The sequence below is a fragment of the Spea bombifrons genome, chromosome 1, assembly GCF_027358695.1.
Source record: "Spea bombifrons isolate aSpeBom1 chromosome 1, aSpeBom1.2.pri, whole genome shotgun sequence".
NCBI classification, from domain to species: domain Eukaryota; kingdom Metazoa; phylum Chordata; class Amphibia; order Anura; family Pelobatidae; genus Spea; species Spea bombifrons.
Window position 1 is genome coordinate 130,559,785 of NC_071087.1, and position 20,514 is coordinate 130,580,298.

Below are 20,514 nucleotides of genomic sequence, written 5' to 3' on the forward strand. Positions count from 1 at the left end.
TTGTCTATATCTGTGCGGACATAACCTGGCGCAAACTTCTGCCAAAATGAAAATAAATAATTATATATGCTATATGGCCAAATGTATGTGGGAACCTAACCATCATACCTACACTACCACTCAAAAGTCTGAGGTCACGTGGATTAATAAACCCAATGTGCCATTGGAGCACATAGCCCGTGCAAATGAGAAAAAAAGCCAACATTATTTAGGTATTTGTCTGACTTTTGGAAACACCTAATATTTTCATCTATTTTGGTAGTTAGGAGGCTAAATATGAAAGATGCACATAGCTGTTTTCAAAAAATGTGATATACTGGGAGTTGGGCCCCAATAGCAACTAGAAAAGCAAAACTGCTGAACAAAAGTATATATTTTTTGAAAGTTGACAACCCAAGGGGCACAAACGTTATATAAAAATGGAGCATTTCAGTACATTTCTTTTACTAGGTACGTGCAATTACTGAAATATGATTATGATTTGTATTCAGCAACTCCCACCGAGTACAGCAATACAACACATGCATTGGTAGGAGATATGTTTTTGATGTTGCAGGTTAAAAATTGGAACATGCGCATTACAGTTTTCCAACATAGAATTTTGACAGATCATTTTTGCTTGGCCCATGTTTCATTTGAGTCACAGTAGAGGTCCCATATTTCTATGCACAGGGAATTTGATTAGGCATATTGGCCTGTTCCATGCCGCTTATTCCACACTAACATCGTTAGAAAAGATTGCAACGTGTTTTTTTCTGTGTGGATATTCATCCGCATCTTCTGAGTACAGCAATATCCCACATGCATGGGTAAGTCATGTTTCACATGCCAGGCACATTTTGGGATAGATGCTTCACATTGGGCTACCTGGAACAAAGAAAGAAAAACACCAGAAACCCATTTCTTACTTCTCCTGAGCATGTAGATATTAGATACCACGTATGTGAGGTACGTGAGCATTTCATGGTCACCCCAAAATCAAGCAAGTGCAAAGAGATTTTTTTATAGTCAGAAACAGGGAGGTGCACCTCATTCTTTTTGGTGGTAAAACCCCTAAACATCAAAATAATCCCATAAACTATATTTTCTCTGAAAGCACATCCCCTGAGGATTTCAAAGACACTCCCAACAGGAGTCTGAGTTTTTTTCTTCTACCTTTTCACATTTCTTGTAGGTATCAAGATAATTTTTTTTCCTGTACACACATTTTTGCTGAAGTTCCTTCCCTGGGTTTTGGGGCAATTTTTAAAATCATTTTTGGTGTGACTCCTTCCCTGTGTTTGGAGTAATTTTTTTCCATTTTTGTTTTGGTGTCTTTCCTTCCCTGGGTTTAGGTGCATTTTTCAATATTGGTTTTGGGTGTAAACTTCCCTGGGTTTAAGGCTAATTTTCCAAGTGTGGTTTAATCCATTCCTTGGATTTATATTCCTATATATTCACAAATGCAGTGCTAAGGCTGCCAGTAAGATTTCAGTATCTATATGCATCATCAATAGTAAACCAGCCAAACAAACTCAATATTTTAATCTCTCTGTCTGGGTTCATATTCCATCTATTCTTAGAAGCTATCGGGAAAACAGTATTTTATATTACAAAACTAGCCATTCGTGAAAAGAATTAATCAAGTCACTTTGATTACCAGTCTCCTTAGAAGTCTCTCTAATGTACAAAACTAAGATGTAACTGATCAGTGGAGAATTACAGATTAGTCATATCATAGGCTGTTATGTATTAACCAACAAGGAATTATTTCTAGAAAAAAAAAAAGAACACCAAGCAAATTCACTCCAGTTCCTGGCATTAGCTCTTACAATGAAGTGTACATTCAATCTATATACCGTATTTGCTTAAATATAAGGCAATATCCCTCATCTTATAATCGATGTCATTTTATAATCCAACCTCAAATAGAGGTCTGACTATAAGACAAAGATCCAGATCCTGCAGCGATGCAGGTGACATGGATCATTCTCTCTGGCAGTCAGTGAACGCGCGATGCGCGCAGACAACCTCCACTAGGGCTTCTTTGACCGAGTGCCGGCGTGACATGACCTCCCGGTGCTCCATCATAGAAGCCACAGCGGAAGTGCCGGCCAGCAGCAATGGAGGTTGTCTGTGCGCATCATGCAGACGTTCACCGGCTGCCCAAAAGGATGATCCCCGCAATGCTGCAGGGGACCTGGATCCTCCTCTCTTCCAGCCGGTGAAAGGTCATGTCACGCCAGTGCTCAGTCATAGAAGCCCCGGCAGAAGTGCCGGGTAGCAGCGGAAGTTGTCTACGTACATCGTGCAGACATTCGCACGCTGCCCCCACTAGACACCAAGGAGTCTGAAGCATGGGGGTGGCAGAGTGGCATATAGGGGGGCATAAAGCATATCTGGGGGGCAGAGTGGCATATAGGTATATATTGTATAAGACATATGGGGTGCAGAATGGCATATAGGGGGGTACAAGGCATAACTTGGGGGCAGATGTGCATAACTCGGGGGCAGGTTGGCAAATAAAAGGAAATAAAAACAAGAAATGCATTTTTCTCAATCATAGTTTTTATAAAATATGAAAAAATTGTTTACATATGAATTACTATTTACTAGTAAAACTTTATTTTCATTTAGTGTAGTCTTATATTTAGGCTTTTTCTTTTTTTCCTAAATTTATATTCAGATTTTGGGGGGTCATCTTATAACAGAGCAAATACGGAACAATGTCCACAAATTGAACAATGACATAAAACAAATTGCTATAGCATTAAAAACGCATAACAGGAAAATTATTGGGTTTTTTGTTATAAATAATACATCTGTGTGTGGACCATCTTGTGACTACAAGATGGCAACCTTTAGCTTTTGGTGGGCAAATACTTCTAGCATACTCAGCCTGCAATTCCGAATGAGAACAAAGAATATAAGAAAAAAAGTGAAAAATAAATAAATAAAAACACATGTAAGAAGGTCCCCAAACACCTCATATTCATGTGTAAGGAAGATCTTTGGCTCTTCTAACAGAGCTGAAGATAAACTGGGTCTAACCAGTCTAACCTATTCTATGGAAGAAATAGTAAGCAAAATATGTATGAAAAATATACATTTTTATTTTTTCCCCAGATTTATAAATAACTGCATGAGAAGCAGTGAAAGTGAAACCATAGTGAAAAAGCTGAAAACATATAAAAATAAGCATTTGACATTAAATGGTTAAAGAACTAGTTTGACAAATAACAGGTTAAAACATTGTTTTTAAAACGTTATACATACTGCACACTCTTAGACTTCACAAGTTCACGTGTCTCTGAATCAGTTGATATTTAACAGGCATGTTTAATTTTAGTTTCTTTTTAGGAACCGTACATTGCTTGCATTCCTTCCACTTGTTCCAATTTCCTGGATTTATGAATTTTAATGTTCTCCTAACATCTGTGTCCCTTTTCCATATTTAAATTTGTTAAGAAGGTTGACAACTATTCTTATGCTTTGGGTTTTAACATATATTTTAATGACATATAAATCAAAGATATAGAACATTTTATTGCCCTATGAAAAAAAATTCCCCACTCTTCAGCTCAATATTGCCTATCAATATTCAATGAAGAACTTAATATATAAATCATTCATGTAAAGCAATTCAACAATCTGAGCAAGTTTAGTTAAATAGTAGCCCAAAGTAGTTTTACTTTCAACCATGATTTTTTTTTTTTAACTTCAGTCATATATGAACTGGAATTACGATGTACTGCTACAAACCGGTAAACCAGTTTTGTTGAATGAGCTGCATCGTTAATTAAATAAATAGCAAATGTGTGGCAGAAATTGTACCTCTTGGAACTGAACTTGTCCTGTATTTTTCTTAAATTAGGTTCTAAAAATTAATAGCGACACCAAGATTTTTCAGATCTTGTCACATGTGGATAAATCCGCATGTCAATCATTGTGAGTTATGCTTGCTGTGCAGTATTGGAAATGCATATCTCCCAAGTGTCCATCATTAGGACTCAGTCACTCTTCCCTCCCCTGGTGTCCCTCTTGCCTAGGATCAGGCTTAGGGTGGCAGCGCCTCTGTCACATAACACCACCAATACTCAATGGGCCTCGATAGCTTCATTCTTTAAAAATTGGGTGCCTGGTTACAAAGTCATATCCCAACGGCCAGACGTAAGACCGACAAGTTGCGCTGCCCTATGAAAGCTCCAAAGGTAAACACATCGCTGCCTTGGCGTTCAGGGTGTCTATCACAATGTTCTACAGGCCTAAAAATCACGATGTGTATATAAACAGTCCAAAAAAAGGTTTATTGGCCAAACTGCGTAACCACAGCACGTTATTCTTCTTTTAAATACATTACTCTATTAGATAACCAACTATCAGCTGGTCTAAACAGCCATATAAAAGGTCTTAGTAGGACCTTGCCTCCAGGTATATCACCTAAAACAAAAGTGTTCTTAGGCTATTTGATTTGTTGTAAGATGTTGAGCTGGTTCTATTATGTCGACGACTGAAAACACATATGCGGTAGACTAGACTATGATGTATTGGGTACAGATGGAGGCTGTGACTGTGTTGTAAATCCATACCTTTATTTAGAAAAAGAAAAAAACATGACCGCAGTGTTGTTTAAGCTTAGCAAGTAGAAAAAAAAATCCAGAACAGACTTACAACTGTAGGTACAGAGCTCAAAAATATCAGATTAAATATTACATAAAATCGTAGGACATAATAAACAAACACAATACAGTTTATGTATAAAAAAAGAGATTTTCATGCATAGACTGAAATGTGGTTTTTTCACCCTAGCAACCAATCATATGCTTCTGCTTTTTGGTTACTATAGTTATAAGGCTACTTTTTTAAAACCGTCCACCAGAATCACTTTTTACACATAAACTCCACTGTGTGGCACTTCAAAGCAGTGGGCACTGGCTTAGGTAAGGGTTGAAATTCCCATAAGTGGTCTAAATGTTGAATACCTGCAAAGTACCTAGAACATGGAAATACAGTTGGCAATTTGCTAAAATTACATGAAAAGCAATTTAATTAACGGGGGTAGTTCATTTAACTGTATGTGTCCTGGTCCGCTACATGATTGTAAAGTGTCCATCAGTGGTCCTGGACTGTCCCACACAGCTATCATGCAGCTATAATTCAAATAGCCCCCCATCTGCTGCGCTATAAAATGTATTAAAATGTGTTTAAATAGCTTCATCATCATAAGTCATAATATTTGCTTTACTTTGCAGTGAGGACTGTGGTTTACATTGAAATGCAGGTTAATCAGCAGAATGTGGGTACAGTGTTTATTTCTTAGGCAGCATGTTTCACACACAGCAAATAAGTGTGACCCTAGTCACAACGGGTTTGCAGGCTGTGTCTGTCTATACCTCATCAACAATCAACAACCGTAGCTGCCTGCCAGCACTTAAGCTGAGAAGATGTCTCCCTTCCTTGTGTCATTTAGGGGAAAGTCATGGCTCCATATCCTGGTGCCGTGCCTCAGAAGGGCACATGTGTCAAAAGAATATATGATGGGCAAAGTCAGCTACAAGCCAATTAAGCAGTGAATCACTGCCCAGTTGCCCCCAGTAATGTACCAATTGGGCCTTGACCACACCCAAGGTCTTCTGTTCTAGATCTAGTTCAGAATAAGCTGCTGTCAACAATGTCTGCCTAAAAGTTTTCCCCTGCTCCCTACTTTGTATCCCAGAATCTATACATGTCAATAGCTATAACCATAATGGCAGAATGTGCCACACCTAGGAATTTCCCAGGGTAAGCTACCCAGAGCTCTTTCTCTTCTTGTATGTGATAATATGGCTTTGATGGCCAGATCTGCAGGGCCAGACAACATCTGGCTTATCGGCTGTTGAAGACTACATTTCCCATGCTGTTCTAGGTTGCCTATCCAACCAGCAAAGGTTTTTATTATTCACAGATTGATGATCAGCAAAACAATGTTATAAACCTTTTACACCATCTCTTCAGTTAAAAAAGAAGTACCTATTAGTACAAAATATTTGTTTTCTGGAGCACAGGAAATTCTATAAATCATGTTGAGCCATTTTCTGATACAGACTTAGGTATCTTTTGAAAGTGTCAGAAAAGTATGGAAAAGAAATGCATCTACTGTGAACCACAGCTTCATAAATGTCCGGGGGATTGCTTACCATCTGTTAAATGAAAGGCTATTCATAACATCAGACATTATCTCATCTTTTATTGCAGTAACGGTACTGTGCTCACTGAAGAAGCTAATCTGCTTGTCTTGTTGTGACAGATATATAGAGCGGGCTTAGTTGGGATGAACAACTCAAAGATGTATTTTATTTTATTTGTATTGTTCTGTAAATTCATAGACTTGCCAGGGAAAGAAACAGAGTTCACTTTCTACCAGTGGTCAAGCTTTGCTTGTTGAGTCACGTGTGAGAGGATCTGCACTCAACCACCAAGTACAAGAAGTTATTTTGTGGCTCCATATGGACATGAGTGGGGAATCTGCTACCAAAGACAAAATGTTTTAGGCATCCTGACTCAGCTTGGCTCACACTAAACCTTTTTTAAGGAATCTGTCTGTGATCAGTTGAAACTTTAGGTGGCATTGTAAGGTTCTACCATATCTGCAACGCTTCCAGCCTATAGTTATAGCGGCATTAAACAACTTGTTGCAAACATAAATATGAGTTATCCTTTTTCTATTCCACACAGCAAATACCCCACCTGTTATCAATGTGTTAGAGAGCTGTGCAATGCATTGGTTCTGAACTGGTTACACACAGGTCTATTAAGGTCCTTGCAATTAATTTCTCACTTCAGATTGAATTTAGCTTTTACACAAGCTGGTTATAATTTCACGAGCCATGAACATTCTGTACAAAATTATATAACCTCGTGCCCCACAACTGTCTGCTAATAATAATTATGCTTACATGAAATGATTACAAAAAATTGCTTCTCGGATAACCATTCATGCATGAGTTGGTAGATTGTCTTTGAAGCTAGGAAAATAGTTTGTCAACAGATTTCATTACAAAGAAGACACCAGCATTATCCATCCACGCAACCTTCTGTATAATGATTTTATATTTAACATTCCCATCCCATCAATAATTACTCAAAATTTGTTTGCAAATTTTTTTTTCAGTATAAAAAGTTCTTGGATGCGAATACTAAGGGGGCAATCCTAAATTCAGGGCCCAGGGAGGCTTGGAATGGGCATAAAGCTATCTTGAATCTTAAACAAGACCAAGGACTCTTGATCTGAGTCTTACATCATGAAAAATGGGCAGACTAGATGGGGCGAATGGAACTTACCAGCCATCTTGCTCTTGCCTAAGGGGAACCCAGATTGAGTAGGAAAGGAGCAATAGTCCATTAGCAAGCCATCCATTTACACCGTGGATGACTTGCTAACATTGGTGTGTCCTTAAGGAGGGACAGAGGGGGATATTATCTCTGATGCTTCGGTGCTGGCATGCAGTGAGGTCTGTAGATCCTATGATGCTCCAGTCTCTGGAAGCAGTGAGGTTTCCATTGGTAAACTGTAAGCTGTTTATAAAACTATGAAATTTGGCCTTGCCTCCCATGGGAAAAATGTGTCCAGAACCCAAGAACTCAAAGGGTTAAATATATTGCAGTAGCGAAAAGAGCAATCTTTCCAAATAACAGCAGGTATCACTTTCATTCAAACATAAGCCTCTTCTGCTGTATGCATTTATTGTAATACAGACATATTATACATAAATGGAAGGGAAATTTTCTGACATTTTACAACATTAAGATAATTTGATATGACCAGAATGTTATTTGATCAATTGAGCAATTTTTCTCACAATGTAATTATCTGCCTAGTATTTAGCTTTCCTGTTTGCGTTCTTTGATATAAAAAATGTCAACGCATGTTTTAACATTTGGCGTTCTTCTATAATAGTGAGTGTTATCCAGTGCTCAGAGCCCATTGATGATAGTTTGGGTGAATATATTTAAAATACCTTTAGTATTATTAGTAAAACAAGGAAACCATGAATTTCCAATAAAAACATTGGCTAAAAGTAAATTAACTCCATAACAAAACAAGGAATGATCAAACACTTTATCTCATCTTAAATGTCATGGAATTATATTTTGTATATATCTTGAGAAGAATCTCTATTTTGTACTGAATTTGTAGCAATCACTATGGAAACCAATGGATTTTTATGTTTAGGCGTTTGCCTAGAAACTGTTATAAAAAATATTTCCCAATTTTAGCTAACTGATTCCAATGGTCTAACTGTTGAATTTCATAGAAGGTCCACATGGTGATGTTAATTTAGAAGGTTTGTCTTTAATGATTGTTACCATACAAGAGACTTTCTAAGGACCTGGTGGTCTGTATACATGAAAAAAACAATACTGTTGCAAAGTTGCACCATAGTGACCAATAGGTCTCAAGGTTGCCACCAGGTAGCTGTGATTGAGGTCTGTGCTGCAAACTCATAGACCTCAATATTAGCCTTGCCTGGGAGATCTCTGAGAAATTAGGGATTTAAAGAAGGATGAAAGAAATGGAAGTGAAGGCATTGGGGCCCAAAGGTGGACACTTGGGAAGTGTGCCTTAGAACTGGTAATACTAAATAATGGCTGGTAATCTCAAAACAAACAACCTATATATGTTTTTGTAATGCAGACATTACCGATTTTTCTCTCCTGGAGTTCAATAACCTGTTACCATACTGCATCCTTCTTGATGAGAGCTTCAATTAAACGGAGCAGGAGAACTTATAAGCGGCGTACTGATTTACTACGTGTTAGTAATGAGTTTAATGTGATATTCATTAACTAAGCAGGCAGTAATAAATTTAACATTTTAATATTTACAAACAGACAGCCCAAGAGACATATTATATACCTGATAGAAATCTTCTTTGGGTTTTTCTGATCCTGTTTAGGATGTGTGTATACTTACATGAAAGGGTAATTTCATTATTGTGTATTGATATGTTATATCTTATTTAGTCTACACACAGGGGAGCACTTTGTGTACTTATTTTTCTAATTAAATGCAGCCAGATCGCCTTTAATTATGTTTAGCATCCTTGGGTTTTGTTTTGCTAATTATATTGTAGAATTGGATACCAATTAAGCTGTAATTATAATAAAGTGCTGTTGGAAGGCAGAATGTTCAGCCAGCCACACAGTTTTAAAAGCACAGTGCCTACAAAATGATACCGCGACCACCATTATTATGAACTGTGACAATGGTCAATGGAATCTCCGGGCCTCTGTCATCTCATTTACATGTCGTTGTGTCATGGACTTTGAGTCATGCTTTTGGCAGTATTGAATTACAATATTCAAGTAATACCAAGTATTTCACTAATCTATCACTGACACAGTAACATTATCACACTTTCAGCCTTCATCTTCTTAAATATAACAGCTCTTTTAAAGGGGATACATTTTTTTACTGTCTAAACCCAGCAGTCAAGGACCTTCTTGAGCACCCATTACGAAGGGAGGACACATCCACCATTTTTTTGCAGGTGATTTCACATGTCACTGACCAGTACATGTAAAATGTTGTCTCCTGTAGTATTTAAGATATAAAAACTCCCAGAAGCAAATACATTAATAAAAGATAGAAACGGTAGAATAGCATGTTTACATGTACAGGTCAGCAATATGTCAAAATGATATGTGTCTTTGTAAGAAATTGCTGGTGTGGTCCCTCTCCCACCATTAACAGCCCTATTCCCACAGAGGCAGGGAGTTTTGAGAGCGTAAGCTCGGAGATCAGATGTGTATCCAAATGGCATATACTTATCACTCCTATCACTAATCAATGCATTTAGCTATATTTCCACCACCAGTTAGCCAATCAATAAACCAACTGCCATATCCCTCAATTTATGTGTGCACACATATAGACTTTAGCTACAATGCTGTGGGAAATATATTTTTAACCAGAAAAACTCACAATTCATTAGGGTTAAGTATAAAAGCAGATCCTGATGGAAAGATAGAAAAGTGGTCTTATGACCATAGCAAGCAACTTAACTGTTTTAAACATTGATTAGACCAGTCTTGCAGGATCCTTTTTAATACAAAACTCAGTTGTATCTGTTTTTAATTGGATGGACCCCATATCTCTTAAACAGTTTTAGAATAAGATTATACGCTATTATACGCACTTTTATTGTACATTGCAAACTGTGACAATAGCCTGACAAGACTAGGATAGGAGCTGATTTTGTACGGTAACGACTCTTGTTATACAACAATCATAAATAATTTATACAAGCAAAGGGACAACGCTGGTATTATCATCATTGCATACCAACCATGCAAAATGTATAAATACAATTCTTATTTATTTATAATAAGCAGACATTTTACTGCAGGTAATATACCATGGTAAAGAAGTTAGTGTTTAAGAGATTTAGGACTGAGAGCTTCTGCCAGGTAAGGGTTCCCATAAGAGATTGCAATGCCATTTGACCAGCTCCAATCATCACTTATTAGTGTGTGCTGTCGCCTGGGCAGACAGCTCATTCAAATACAAAATATGTGCACAAATGAGGCAGCTTGTCTGCATGCATAATAACGAGTGCATTAGGGCGGCTCTCAGTCCCAGGTGAGAATGCTGTTGGCTGCGTGGCACATTGCTTGCATTATAAACTAATAAGTGGGAGTCTTAAAGTCTGTGCTCTAGACATGAGGTAGACAGTTCAGTTTTTTTGGTTGTCTACCTTAATGGTACCTAATATATATTGTTATATTATTAAATTAGTATGAGCATTGTTTATATCGGTAACATTAAAAGAAATAAAAGTAAATAAATGTGATAAAACAGGGTAATGATTGCTGAGGAGATGAAGGTCAATGCAACCCCTTTTCTGACCCTAGGAAATGTTGCAATGTTATCAAAGTATCCCAATACTAAAGCCCTTCTGGCTTGTCAGGTATAGCAGCAATGGAATATGGTGAAATATATTTATATATATATATATATATATATATATATGTATGTATATTACACACACACATTATGAAGGGCCCTGTATTCAAGAGCAGGGAAGAGGCACACACTAAGAAGTCAGCATCAGAAGGCGAGGAAAGGTCTAGATTTACTAGGTCCCTATAAATTTTAATGATGTCCCCAATGCAAATGCAGAATCACCCATATGCATTGCCCCTTCTCCTGCTGTTTGATTTCATCTTTAATGAATGTATAAATGTATATTAAAGTATTTACAAAGCACTTTAATGTACATTATTTGTTTAAAAGGTTGCCTGAGACACGGGAGTGTCCATTTAAGAAAACCGTTGTGGAAATGCTACTTTTCACTTATGTGAGGTTTGTTCTCTCAGAGACAGAAATGTAAATTACTGGCACTTTAAGAAAAAATATACATTACAGATTTATAAACTTAAGCAATATTCCCTGAGGATTTCCTTAGACCCATGAAGAGACCCAAGTATCTGCTTGATCCTTGATCCCTTGATCTTAGACCCAGAGCAATCATTTGGGCCCCCCACATGCAATCTACAGATTAGGAGGAGTCAGTGTGGTCGACCCTCCACAGGATAGGGGAGGAGCGCGATACTATTTAGATCGCATAGAATGAATAGTGAATAGTGCAGCAGGTCCGGCGAGTGACCCGCAACAGACGTGTGAGTCGTAACCAGGGCAGGCTTTAGTTGTCCAGATTCCTATGTGCCACACCTCTTTTCCTGCCTCAGAGATATATCAAACAAACAACACATAGAAACACAGCATTGCAGGTATAGATCAAATGAATAAGGCATACCAAGCCAGTGGAAATAAGGAACTACAAAACATTTGGTGGCTCTTTTTTTTACGAATAACAACAACAGAGGCTCATCTTTATTTCAATTAAATATATAGTGTACTCAAATGCATATATGGTGGTCCTTTGTCAAATTAACTACTAGGTGGATTAAAATGTTCGTAATTTGGTCAGATATACTGGGTAAATTGATTACTCCTTCCCCTCAGAGATCTCTACTACACATAAGTATGGGTAAAATGGTTAAGAGAGAATACACCCTAGTGACACATTTCTTCCTAGCTATGAACCTGGTGATAGCCAGGAAATGGAAACAACATACAGTGATTTTCTGGGGACACATTAGAAATCAGATAAATACTCAGTGTTTAATGGAAAAAGGGTACTATGTTAATAAACGTAACTGATTGATCACAGGAAAATTTGAGCCCCATGGTTGAATAGTAAGCATGCTACTCACTTTACTATGCCTAGTAATTCAATTGGAATGAAAAATAAATATGTAGAAAAATAAACTATACAATGTGTTATGAACTGTATTGGTCTCATAGTTTCAGCTTTCCAAATGTAATCTCTTTGAGTGACTGTAACCTCTTGTGTCCTATAAATAAAACCAGTACTTTAGAATATACTTTTCTCATCCCTGATCAACCATATGTAAAGCTGGTGCCAGTAACTAATTTATCACTTGGATCACAAAAATATTTTGAAAAATGTATTACGATTTGGAGTGATTCCAGGAATGACTTAATTTTATCTTAAAATACATAATTATGAATTTCAATTTAAAAACATCCCCTGTATATTTGTAACTGCAATAATGAGCTGTCGTATTGTTTTATTAAATAAGCTTTCCACAAAGCTTGTTACTTAACACAGTCTGCTGTGTCATAGGGTCATCTGTCATTACAGCAGCAGATATTCTAGACTCACTGGGGAGCTACTTTCTCCATGTTCAGGACATCAGGCCAGCCATCTATCTCTCTTTCTTCAGTTCACTATGCAGGACCAGACTATACACAGCACACTAATAGCTGACAAAAAGAAGTTTGTTGACATTTTGGTACCTCCTGCATCTCCGCTGTGCTGCCAATTATTTTCAAACTTGACACGGTTAGATTGATTTAGGTGAACGACCGTGATGGGCTACTGTGCCGATTTGCATCTAAGAAATAGGCATGTTTGTTACCTAGACATAGTGCTGGGACCAATCTAAAAACAGGAACATACCATTGAAGGTAGCATCCAGCCATCATATGCGCTTAAATTGATATGGTAACTGAGACATCCCTTTAAATTTACATGATGCCCCCCTTGCAAATGCATGATCTACACAACCCCCCCATATCAAAAAACTTCCATATGCATTGATTGTTTTGGGGGTTCCCAGGTACATTTGAGTATCAATCTCTGCTTCACAGGCGCCCGTTTGTCAGTGAAACTGGTGTTTTATGTAGAACTTCAATGTTACTATAAATGGTTGTTTCTTTAAAGCTAAAAGGCGATAAGCTAGAGGAACAAGCTGATGTTTCTGACTGAGCCGTCTGGCTGATCCACCTGTTGCTGAATAATTACATTCTTTTTAGAATACGTTGTTTAGAAAGCCGAACAATAGCTTCAAGAATTACTGAGTAACTGCTCCTCCAAAACTAATTATTGGACAATTGTCTATATGAGGGGAGGATGATGGTGGCTACAGAGGAATGTGCTTTCTGCTAGACATTTCTGGTTACTGTACCTTTAAAACAAAATAATTGCCCCCTCCCCCCACAAACAGGCATTTGTTGGAAACATCTGTAGGTAAAGTCTTAACATATACAACCTAAAAATGCCCCCCCCAAAAATGTCAAAAATAAACCTTCTCTGTATCTGCAATACTTGGGAAATCTATCCAGATTAAGTAGTGACATCACTCTATGACTATATGCAATTCAATGATAAAATGTAATCATATATGCTGGCATTTTACAGTTCATAGGCTAGTAAATAACATAGGTACAAAAAAAAAGATTTGCTCAAGGTTAAACAACACCATTTGAATATGTGCAGGAATGATATGTCTGACCCTAAAAATGTGTATATTATGATTTTTAGGTTACACAGCTAGGAAATAGAATGATCATTGTGATTAGACAGAATTGTAATAAGAAAATGTATCCAGTTAAAATTGGTTTGAGTGTTAAATATCTTGGTTGCCATTTATAACTCACATATTCAGCAGATACGCATATATTGTATATGCTTATTTGCACCCGTTCAATACTTGCTTATGCATCACTAAGTTTAAACCCATGCACAGATTTGGTAAATAACTCAATATATTAACTTTGAAGAAGCACTGTTCGTGTCTTTGGCAAACAAGTCATATTGTTGTCAGATAAGGTTGCCAGCATCTCTGACTTGGTTGGGATAACATAGCTGTTACAATTTATGTGACTGTTGAAACTATGTATTGCCTACATAGCATAACAAGGTCAATGCGTTACTATTATGACCTAACTGGATTGGGGTTGTTTTGATGGATCGTAAAAGGGGCCGAGTAGTGTCCGATGAAGCCCCAACAAGAAACAAATCATATTAAGGTACTTTGTAGATATAACAAGTAAAGCACTTACTTTTAGAGAAGCTGCAGTGCACCACCCTCTCTGTGATCCAGCTTTCACATCATTCTGGCTGTTTGAGGCAGCCAATCAACAGCAGGAAATCAATGAAATAACTTTCAGTGCATGTGCATGGGCTTCTTGTGAGGCCCACTGGAACTCTTGGGCAAGCCATCATTGGAGCTGGCTGGTAGTGAGCATATCCCGCCTGCAGTTGAGAAGCAGGAAATGTGTTCAGTCAAAGTATGTAGTAGTAAGTCTGTGTGTGTTCGTTTGTGTATGCGTGTTAGTGTTACTTATGCGGGCAACCACTTGGCTTTTCTTGCCCCCTGGGCTGGCAGCTGGCAGCCTTACCTTGGAAGTTGGTAACAGGAGGTGTTTTGGATGAGTTCTTACAGGTGTCCAAATCTAATTAAATGCTACACCAGAAGGGCTCAAATCCTTCATTACACATATTTAAAAAATTCATATATGATGTGTTAAAATGATAATTAGAGCAACTTTATATGTGTTATTGACTGTCGTCAAGTTTATTTCTTTTGACAATTCTACCAAAATCAAACATTACAATGGTGCAGAACTTTGAGGCACAATGGGGGACACTAAGCTGAGATCTATCACAGAATGTGTGAATGACAAGCCTTTTAATAGTAGGCCTTGTCTGACTATATGAACTGAGGATTTATTTATGATAACATGCGTTTTATTAGCATAGGATACAGATTCCAAGGAGCATCACAAATAGAGTGAAACTCCTTCCCGATCTTTAACTCATCTTCTGGGGAAGGCACGGGTTGCCACCGGTTAGTACTGTGACGGGACCGACCTGTACCGACCTGGGTACCCCTGCCGAACGTTGCTTCCTCCACCCCATGGCCACCAGGACACCAGCGATTAACCCCTGACCAGCGTTAGACAGTGCCAGCGCACAGAGAGAAGGGGCTGCCTTACCACTGTGGCTAGCCGAAGCTGAGCTACACAGTGGGGCTATTGTCATGAAAAGGACAAAAAGTGATCATAGCAGAAGGCACAGCTTTTCAGGAACCTCAGCAGCACTGTAGTATACAGAAGTATAGCAATACAGTGCTCTACCACCCTGATAAGGGCAGCGCCGAGGCTTAACTCAATAACAGGACAGGACTCATAGTGAGGTAAAACAGGGACTCTTTATTTGGGAAACACACGGGCTTATATACAGTCCAACACAGGAAAAATGCCATAAACCATGTACATATAACCCTGCCCTTCCCAGACAGTTCGGCGCCACACTGAGCCACTGAGGCCCGCAATGTCTGTAAAGCTTTCAGCCGTTAATCGGGGTGATCCCGAAGGAGCGGCGGCGATCCCGGGGTACCAATAGATAGCTTGGGGTCCTGAGGATATCCTGTCGAAAAAGCGGCGTGATCGGTCCCAGGGACCCTGAGCGGCAGCACTTCAAAGTTCCGCCGGGACGAGCCGCGAGGTAGCCGGGCTCTCCTGGAAGTCCCGTCGGCCAGAAATCCACAAGCGGCTCCCTCCCCGGACCACCCCTGGTTGGCACCCCCACCACTGGGGTATCTCCATATGATAGTGCTGTGGTCAGGCCAATTTGTTATACAGGGTTAAAAGTCTGGGGGCAGGACATGGGACACATGGATAGGGTAGGACATGAAGGAGAACACAGTATACACAAATAAACACCACATATATGGGGAAAGTACATAAATCACCAATACTAAATATACCCACACATTTTAACCCCGGATGGTCACAACCACTACTTCAGACGGCACCGATTAACCCGGGGCCGTCACAAGTACATTTACTGACAACAAGTAAAAAGCAGTTTAAATTGCGCTTCTGTAAAAAAAATAATTTTGTCTTTCTGAAAAATAAGGTGTTTTCATGTTTAAAGTTTTCATTTAATTAACTTTTAGAACCATCACACTTTTCTCCTTGTAGTAAAACTGTGATTATGCCTGTTCTTGAGGTGTTAAATTATTACAGATAACTGTCTCTCCACACCTTCTGCCTTTATGCATATATTGTAAGGTTGCATTGGATATAATTTGCATGTTTTAACATGACTACTAGTATGTAGTGAAGTTATTATTGTTAACTTGCATTTCACATTATAGCCAGATTAACCATGAAATTACTTGAATTCAGCAAGGAGGTTGAGATAATGTACACCTGCCTTGAAAAACCAATGGGACACTATATGGGTAAAAATCTGTACTGTACATTGATCAGCTATATTATCTAAAGACTGTGCAAGGCAACTTACTAAGTCTGTCCACATCCGTTTAAACCATAACTTTGTCTGTAGTTTACCAGCTATTTAATCTGCAAGAGCCCATAATGTTGCACTTGGGAACGCACAATGCAATGCAACTTCTCCACACTTTGCTTGGGCAACTCACGTAGGTATTCACTGTGACGGGATGCCCTGTACCCCGACTGGGTACTCCTGCCAAACTGTACTTCTTCCTGCCAGGAAATACGAACCTTGCCCAATAAAAAAGTAAACTGCGTTGAAGCACATGATGGACACTTGAGACACCAGAATGGCACAATGTTTATACTGTTTTAACGCACTTTGATACTGGGTAAAAACCTCATGCATAGCTCTTACACCTGCTCCACAGCTGTTGATATATGTGTTATGGCAAACAATATGTGTGTTATCCTCACTGCATAACCATGTGGTGAGAATGTATGTGTTATAGCAAACCCCCAGTGTTAGAGGTAAAAGAGTTTGTTTGTCTCACTGCACAATATAATAATGTGAATGGAATAGTGATATTTGTGTCATATGGCTGCGTATACTAGTTTGTGAGTGTGGTTAAGAGTGGTCAGTGTGTTTGAGTGTTTCAGTCAGGCCCGGACTGGCCATCGGGCACACCGGGCATTTGCCCGGTGGGCCGGGCCACGGCAGGGCCGCATTGATTTAGGGGCTGATGGAGCTGCAGCTCCAGGCCCCTACCCTACCTACGGCCGCATTAACGCAGGGCATAAGGGGCACCTGCCCCTTAAGCCCGCCGCAACTGCGACCGGGTCCGCCACACCAAGGCCGGCCTTACGGGTCTGCGGCCGCACAGGGTTTAAATTAAAACATCGGGGTTTTTTTTTACTTTATTTAACATCCTCCATGTTAAATAAAGTTTTTTTTTAACTTTATTTAACATGGAGGATGTTAAATAAAGTTGAAAAAAAACCCCGATGTTTTAATTTAAACCCTGTGCGGCCGCAGACCCCTAAGGCCGGCCCTGCTGGGGGCTTCCCGGCCCCTTAGAGCAGGACCGGCCTTTGGGGTGTGCGACCGCACAGGGCGTCACACTCTAGGGGGCGGTCCGCACCGGGTGCCGCTCATCAGGGGGTGCCAACTTGCGGCACCCGGCACCCCTCCAGAGACGGACAGTAATGTCCGCCGCTGGAGGAGCAGGCTCGCAAGGGAGCGGTATCGGAGGTCTTTAACAGACCACCGGCTCCCTTGAGTGATTTTAAGCCGGGTTCAACCCGGCTTAAAATCATTCAAGGGAGCTGGAGGTCTGTTAAAGACCTCCGATACCGCTCCCTTGTGAACTGCGCGGCAACAGCTGCTGTGCGCCGGGGTTTGTTGTCAGATCCCGGCGCACAACACTGAAGCCGCGCCCACCGCTGTCCGTGCCCTCTGAGCCGGAAGAAGACAGAGAAGACAGAAGAACTGAAGAAGAGGAGGAAAAGGAGCTGTAAGGAGAAAAGAGGAAAGGTAGGAACATATTCAGTGAGAGTGGATTAGTATATATGTGTGGATTGGTATATATGTGTGGATTGGTATATATGTGTGGATTGGTATATATGTGTGTATTGGTGTATGTGTGTGGATTGGTATACGTGTGGATTGGTATACGTGTGGATTGGTATACGTGTGGATTGGTGTATACGTGTGGATTGGTGTATATGTGTGGATTGGTGTATATGTGTGGATTGGTGTATATGTGTGGATTAGTATATATGTGTGGATTGGTGTACGTGTGGATTGGTATACGTGTAGATTGGTATACGTGTGGATTGGTATATGTGTGTGGATTGGTATATGTGTGTGGATTGGTATACGTGTGGATTGGTATATATGTGTGGATTGGTGTATGTGTGTGGATTGGTATACGTGTGGATTGGTATACGTGTGGATTGGTATACGTGTGGATTGGTATACGTGTGGATTGGTATACGTGTGGATTGGTGTATATGTGTGGATTGGTGTATATGTGTGGATTGGTGTATATGTGTGGATTAGTATATATGTGTGGATCGGTGTACGTGTGGATCGGTGTACGTGTGGATCGGTGTACGTGTGGATTGGTAAGTGTGTGAGAGTGATGGGTGTTATGCTGTACCATTTCCAATGTCTTTTTCATGATCTAATTATGCTCTAAAAGTACATCATAACTCCCATCACTCTATACTGTTCCATACAGTGGCAGAGCTGGGAGGCAGAGGCCTTGCACCCCCACCGCAGGACTCCTGAAAGGTAAGTGAACTTCAAAGAGGGAGAGGGTAGATAGTTAGGAGGGGGTAGATAGGGAGAAGGGCGTGAGACGGGGGAAAGGGGGTAGATAGGGAGAAGGGAGTGAGAAGGGGTAGATAGGGGAGAAGGGAGTGAGAAGGGGTAGATGGGGCAGAAGGGAGTGAGAAGGGGTAGATAGGGCAATCATACTCCTATCATGCCAAGTCTGCGAGTACATCCTGGAATCTGGGTATGCCTGGGCATGATAGGAATGTGATTGCTGTTAATCATATATATATATATAATATTGTTATTTAATTGGTTTGTCCTATTTTGGTGTGTTACGTACTTTAAATAAAAGTGTTAGATTTTTTTATGGTGTGGGGAGGTCATATTCGGTTTCGGACAGGTAAATGCTGCATTTTCGGTTTCAGTCCAGAATTCGTTTCGGTGCATCCCTACTACTAAGCCAGACAATGAAGTGGTGGGCCTACACCACATCAATGTTTGGCGTAGTATATAGTGATTGGGGTTATGCTGCACTATTGTCAATGTCTGGCTCAATGTATTGTGATAGGGATTACGCTGTACCACTGTCAATGTGTGCCTCAGTATATAATGATAGGTGTTATGCTGTACCACCGTCATTGTCTGCCTCAGTATATAGTGGTAGGTGTTATGCTGTACCACCGTCAATTTCTGCCTCGGTATATAGTGCTAAGTATTATGCTGTACCACCGTCAATGTCTGCCTCAGTATATAATGATAACAGTGAGAAGAGGCAGAGGTGGTAGATAGGGAGAGGAGTAGTCCGCACAGGGCGCCAGAACACCTAAGGCCGGCTCTGCCTTAGAGTGGCGGACTCGGTTGCAGTTGCGGCGGGCTTAAGGGGCTCTGCCTTAATGCGGCCATATAGGCCCAGTCAGTCCGGTCCTGACTGGGCCTATTTTAAGGTAGGAGCCTGGAGCTGCAGCTCCATCAGCCCCTAAGTCAATCCTGCCCTGCCACAGGCACGGTCGCAGTTGCTGCTTGCTCTGTCAACAAGGTAAGTAGGGTGAGGGAGGGGGCTGCAGTGAGAAGGGGCAGAGGGGGGTTAGGTAGTGAGAAAGGGGGAAAGGAGATAGATAGAGGCGGTACATATTGAGAAGTGGGGAAGGGGGTTACATAGTGAAAAGGGGGAACATAGTGAGAAGGGGCAGATAAGATGATGAGAGGGGGTAGTGTGAATGCGTATGAGAATGAATGAATAAATGTGTGGATGAATTGTGTGAATGCGTATGACAATGAATGAATTCATGTGAGGATGAATTGTGTGAATGATTTGTGAGACTGCATTAATGAATGTGTTAATGATTTGTGTGAATGATTAAATGCAAAGATGGTACATGAAGGGTGGGCTTTAACAATAAATAAATAAATAAATAAATAAATATGGGCTGCTCAGGCTTAAATGCCCGGGCCTATTTTTTGTCCCAGTCCGGGCCTGGAACTTTCAGTCATGTGATGGTGATCAGTGTGTGTTTCCACTAGTGAAGAGTGGAAAGTATAGGTTTCTCTCTGTGGAGCTGAATGTGCATTAGTGGGTCAGTCTCAAAACATTCTCCCATGTAAAGCGAATTTCAGGTCCTGGTAAAATGGCAGCTATGATCAGTAAAGCAAACTTATTGCA